This window comes from Cebus imitator, unplaced genomic scaffold (assembly GCF_001604975.1).
Source record: "Cebus imitator isolate Cc_AM_T3 unplaced genomic scaffold, Cebus_imitator-1.0 Scaffold45, whole genome shotgun sequence".
In the NCBI taxonomy this organism is placed as follows: Eukaryota; Metazoa; Chordata; class Mammalia; order Primates; family Cebidae; genus Cebus; species Cebus imitator.
The window spans coordinates 2,172,527-2,178,615 of NW_016107360.1; the positions used below are offsets into that span (position 1 = coordinate 2,172,527).

General features: G+C 38.2%; 1 pseudogene across 1 annotated transcript; it reads right to left on the reverse strand.

Annotated features, from left to right (window-relative positions):
- Positions 1-1,906: 1,906 nt before the first annotated feature.
- LOC108303165 lies at positions 1,907-3,435 on the reverse strand (annotated as a pseudogene). Its single transcript, XR_001824717.2, has one exon. The product of XR_001824717.2 is annotated as a plasminogen activator inhibitor 1 RNA-binding protein-like (transcript).
- Between the last annotated feature and the right edge of the window lie 2,654 nt (positions 3,436-6,089).

Here is a 6,089-nt window from a genome sequence, read left to right on the forward strand (position 1 = left end):
AGAAGAGGATACATATTTAAGAAATATATTACAAATCTAAAATGATTTTTAAAGCACTAAAGTATGCAACTGTTATGAAGTAAGTAATACCCTGTAAAATATAGCTGCTGAAATATATTTTTCAAGGGTTTTCAACTGACATTAGAACATTCTCACTTAAGAACAAAAGATCAAAATCTCTTTTAAAAGAGTAGGAAGATGCTATTGATGGTACTGGGGATTTACAATACTCTGGATTCATCTAGAGAAGGTTTCTTTAAAGCGTTAAAATAAATACGCCCATAAGAGGTAAAATACAGACACTACCTTAAAAATACAAATAAATACCAAGGTTAGAGGTATAATATGGAAACATACAGTCCCAAACTGACACAACTAAACTTTCCTTACTGCGTTAGATTAGTCCCCATTCATTGAATCATCAAATTTTGCTGATTACTTTTGCAGTCATTAAAGACCACTTATGTTTGTGATTTTCATCTATCTTTTTTTCCCAACAAGCTCACTTAGTTTTGTTGTTTAATAGATTTGATATGAACCACTATGCTAATGAAATAATCTTATGGGCACATTTTCCCCCCTTTCTTTATATGTAGTAGTCAGCCTCAAATCTGAAATTTCCTCTCTTTCCAGTTCTTCTAATAACTAATTATGGTCTCATATAATCTATTCTAAAATTGCCTAGTTGGGAGCATTGACACTCTTTTTTGAAGACTGACAGAATTACTGATTCTTCAACTGTAGCCCCTAAGAACACACTATAATGGAAAGAATGCTTTTCTGTATCAAGTGCTTCAAAAACAAATTCCTTTTTGGACCACAATTTACATATTTTAATTGAAGGATCCATCTCTTTGCAATGTGCTACTTGTCATATAAATACTACTATTATTGTATTAGATATATGCATTGAAGATACACATATACATAATTAAGTTGAAACACACACACACACACACTCACACACAAACACACACACACACACACATAGTGATTCTTCCCTCACCAGTGAGACTAAAGCTTGGATAGATATGAGTATGTCCTTGATAACTTTAATCCACTTAGGTGCAAAAATCCAGCATTCTTGGGAAACGTTGGAAATTTAAGCTTTGGCAAGTTGCCTGGTGTGCCTTAAAACAGGTATCCAATCTTATTCTAGCGATGATAATAGAGCAACATGGTAGCCTCAGTCAGAATATTTTGTGGTTGACGATTTAAAGATTTATTCTTTTTACAGGTGGTTTTAGCCTATATTATAGTCCAGGCAGGAAAACAGATGGCACAATCAAAGATGTAAAAAGGGTTTCAGTGACAACTTACAGAGGTTTAGGCAAGGTTTTAAAAAGTCAACAAGCAATAAAGTGCCTAGAAACTGCGTACTTCTGCTATTCTTGCAGCAATAGGAGCAAGTCCTTAGTATCCCTAGGTCTTAAGATCTGAGAAGTGAGGGCAATTAAACAAACCCTGTGAGAGACGTAGCTCTGGGAGCTTCAAGGTGAAGAGGCATGCAGTCACTACCAAGCTATGTCCCAGCAGACAGAGCTGGGAGTGGTGGTACTAAATAATGTGTGGCCTCTCTCTCTGACCCTCACACTGGCCAAACCGAATCAGGTGCCCAAAGGCAAGGAAGCCCAGGTGATGCAGTCTGCAGAGGTCAGCCATCTGGGCTGACTGAGAAGAGAATGAATGAAATATTCTCTTTAAGCTGCAAAATGTGACCCAATTACCATGAAACTGAAACTACATTGAAATTAAACTGAAAATGTGACCCGTTTACTGATCACTGATTATACAAAGCCACAAATGATGAAGGGCTAAGCATAAATGAACAGTTAAGGTTGGAATCCAAAATGAATTGACACATTTAATAATATGCTCAGTTAATACTGTGTTCATTTTTTTTAAAACTGGTACACACTGTTCACACCTATATTTCAAGTTTGGAAATCATATTTGCAAGCAGCAATACAAAAGTATTCATGAAGAATGCATAATCTCTGAAAATTATGAAAACATCCCTGCTACCAATACATTTCTAAATACAAAACTGACTACCATATTTGTTACTTCTGTGTAGCGAGAGAAGTTCATTTTTAAAACAGATAAAATTCAGTCTTTAGGTGTGAATGGTATGAATGACAGTCTCTCTTTCTCTCTCTCTCTCTCTTTTTTTTTTTTTAAATTTCTTAGTCGTTTGGAATCCTTAAGCATGCAAAAGCTTTGAACAGAAGGGTTCACAAAGGAACCAGGGTTGTCTTATGGCATCCAGTTAAGCCAGAGTTGGGAATGCCTCTGGGTCATCCACATCAGGAGCAGAAGCACTTGACTTGTCTGTCCTGCTGCCACGGTTTGGGCGCCCACCACGTCCACGTCCACCTCATCCTCCCCTGCCACCACGTCCTGGGCGGCCAAGATCTCCAAAATTGATCTCTAGCTGAGATGTTATATCATTTGCTGGCTTCCGGAAATGATGGTCCGTAACTGAATATTCAGCATGAGCCTCTTCACTCTTTGATTTATAAAGAACAAATCCCTTCTTCCACTGCCCATCTGCACCTTCATTTGGTTTTCGGATATTAAATTCTACTTTTGCCCGGTCCTTATTTTGAATAGCCTTCCACTCACCCAAAGTCATCTCTTTTGGACCCTCCTCTTTTACCTCTTCAACTTCATTCTCCTTATTTTCAGTGTCTGCCTCTGGATGATGTTCTTCACCTTCAGGTGTTTCCTCAGTCACATTTGATTGATCCAAGTCAGTTAATTCGTCTTTGACAGTTCCCCAGTTGTGAGATCCGCTACCTCCACATTTGTCCTCGTGCTTCAGGCCACTGTGATGTGAAAAAGATCTATCACTTCCACTATGCCTGTCAAATTCACGTTTGCCACGAGAATCAAATCCATCTCCTAGGCCCATTCCACGTCCACAGCCCCCAAGACCACCACGACCTCGAACAGGTCGGTCAATAATCGGTCTATCAACTGAAAATTCGCCCCCTTCACCCTTTTCTTCAAGTGGCTTTTCAAATCTTCGTTCACGAGGTGGTCGCCTTTCTGGTCTTCCATCAATTTATTTTCCCTTCACCCTGAAGTTGTTGATCAGGTCTTCTTCCAACTTGTCTTATTCCTTCTTTCTTAGGCGCCACGGGCGACTGCGTCTCCTCTTTCTTGTCAACCACATCAACGCTGGGGGGCAGGGGGTTCTTGCGGTTTTTCTGGGACTCTGCGCAGCTGCTTGCCTGCCGCGTTGGAGTTGGTCTGCGCCGCGGCCTGAGCTGCGCTCTTGGCTCCAGGGCCCCCAACGCCGCCACCGCCAACTTCTTTTTTCTTGTTCTCCGCTGCCTTCAACACCTCGAAGGGGTCCGATTCGTCGTCAAATAACTGGTCGAATAGGTTGGTGACCAGTCAGCCGAAGCCTTCCTGTAAGTGCCCTGGCATGATGGTGGCTCGGCGGCGCGTTCCTCCACGGATTGCAGCAGGCCGCGCCAAGCCAAGAGCCAATACTGTGTTCATTTTTTATCCATTCAGACATCTATTTGTCTATTTAAGTGCTTTACTATAGAATGTGATTATATTCAAAGTATAACCTAATTTTTAATTTTTAAAAAGCTTTTTCCTTTGTTAGTATATCAGAGGGCCAGGATTAGAACCAAGGAATAATAGGACTGAAAGAAATATGCAGCATTTTATGTAATAAGTTTATGTGAGAATTGAGTTCTAATTGCATACCTGAACGATTTTATGTTGAGTAGCTTGAGAAAGAAAAAGAAGCAACTGGGCCGGTTAGGACAAACGAAAAAGAGGACTAGATAGATTTGGGTGAGCAGGAAAAGGGTGGACTCGACCAGCTGGAAATGCTGGTAGCAACTTACATATTTGTTTGCCTACATTGAGTCCCTGGAAACAATTCTATAGCTACAGCAGCAAGCTTATCCTGCTTAAAGTGACCAAATTAACAGAAATGTATTTACACTAGAATATAATCAATATCATATTGTTTTTATTTTGATGGATGTGAGTGAAAATGGGGGAAAAGTAAAGTTTTGGGTTTGGAAAATAGCTGATTGATTAATCTCATGTGCCTTTTATGTAATTGTATCAGTTTGGGCTTAATTCTATACACTCCTGCCGTCTTTTCTTAACTCATTCTGGAGGGCACAAAGGAAGGAACTGCGTAAGTGCCAGTGTGAAAGCCAAGCCATGGAATCCAACAGACTTGGAGTCTAATATTGGTTCACCATTTACCAGTTCTGTGAACTTAGGCAAGTTACTTGATCCCTGTAAGCCTCAGTTACCTCATGGTTGATTATTGTACATTTCTTATAAGGTTATTATTTTGGTTGATTGAGATAGTGCATATATAGAGAAACGTGATACCTATGAAAGCTCATTAAATGTTAGCTGCAGTGATGATGATGATCTCAATTCCAGTGACCATGTCTGAGATGGTTCTGATTGATTGTTATTTTTGCTAGGAGGAATATCCACTAAATTTTAGATTTGATAAAATGGCATTATTTGAGAATGTCACAAGTATGTATTATAAATGAAACTATTATTAAATTAGATTTAAGATAACATTTTAATATACACACCAATAAGTTAAGAAACATTCAATATGAGTTTAGTTTTGACCACAAATTCCTCCTAATCAGGGAACCCTGAAGAGCCAGGGATCTACATCTTAGTTAACTTGTTCAGTCCTCTTGGTCTAGTCTTTGTTCTTTTTCAATAAATATCTGTCTCACAGTATCTTTATTGGCTTTCTTGGCCTCATTCCCTTAAAATGCCTCTTTCTATGCTATTATTGATGTTGCAAGGTAGGTCTGGAATGCTTTTGCAAGTAATCAAGTTTACTGAATACGTGTATTACCAAGACTTGCTGACTTAGTGCTCAAGTCTTATAAGCTTCCTTTGTTTTGCTCATATTTCCGAACATTGCATCTTTTGCCTTCTGCATTCAATAAACTGTGCAGTAGAGCCTTGCGTTGCTACTTCAGTATAATTGGTTAGGAGCTGGGCCCCAAAGTCAGATTGTCTGTGCCTGAATTAGGGTACATTATTCATTCATTAGCTGTGAGATTTAACTAGTTAACATTATTCTTTCTTAATTTTTCCTCCTCTTTTATGGTGACAATTATCAGTTCCTGAACTGTATGGTTGTAAAATTAAATGTGATAATCTATGTGCTAGCACCTCGCCTAGTGCCTTGTATATAGGAAAACCTTAATAAATATTAAAATAGTCTCAATACTACTTGAACTTCCCTCACATGAGAGGATTATACTTCTTTCCACTGAAGTTAAGCACTGCCAAATGATTTGCTTTGGCTAATGAGATATGAGCAGAGCTGATGTATGTAACTCTCAAGTGGAAACTTTTAGAGCCAATGCACCCATCCACCATAGCTTTGTTCCTTCTATTATGAGAATGCACTTTCAGGATAGCTATGTTCTATGTGCCTAGGCCCTGGAATAGAGATATTGTAGAGGAGAATGGTAGCTGACCTGCCTAGGACCAGTTTCATGAGCATAAAATAAACCTTTAAAGTGTGTATGTGTGGAGTGGGGGTGTTTGTAATTTTGCATGACTTTTAAGAAGCAAATACATTCCTTATGCCATCAGAATTCATTGTCAGACTATTCCTTATTCACTGTCTTTCTATCTGTAGGTCTTTGTTTATGTTTACTTTTTAATGACAGAAATATCTGTAAAGACATGTTTTTACTTTCATAGTAAATTTGCCCACTGATCCAGTAAAAGACCTCTATGATGCCACCCTTAAGTCAACTCCATGGTACCCTCTATTCTGTTCCACCATTGTCTTATTTCTTGACACTCTGTTCAGAGTAACATGAATTATGTGAATTTAGCTATACAATCTTAGTATTTTATCTTTTAAAAATTGTCTGCCCACTGTGACAGTTTAAACGCTGTTTATTGGAGTCTTTAGCTTAGAAGAAATAAAGCTTATATATTTTAAACAAATTGACATTACCATGAATTATTTTTTTAAAGAAAATGACATAAAGAAAAAATTTTAATGCTTTCTTTCTTTTTTCTTTTCTTTTCTTTTTTTTTTTTGGGATGGA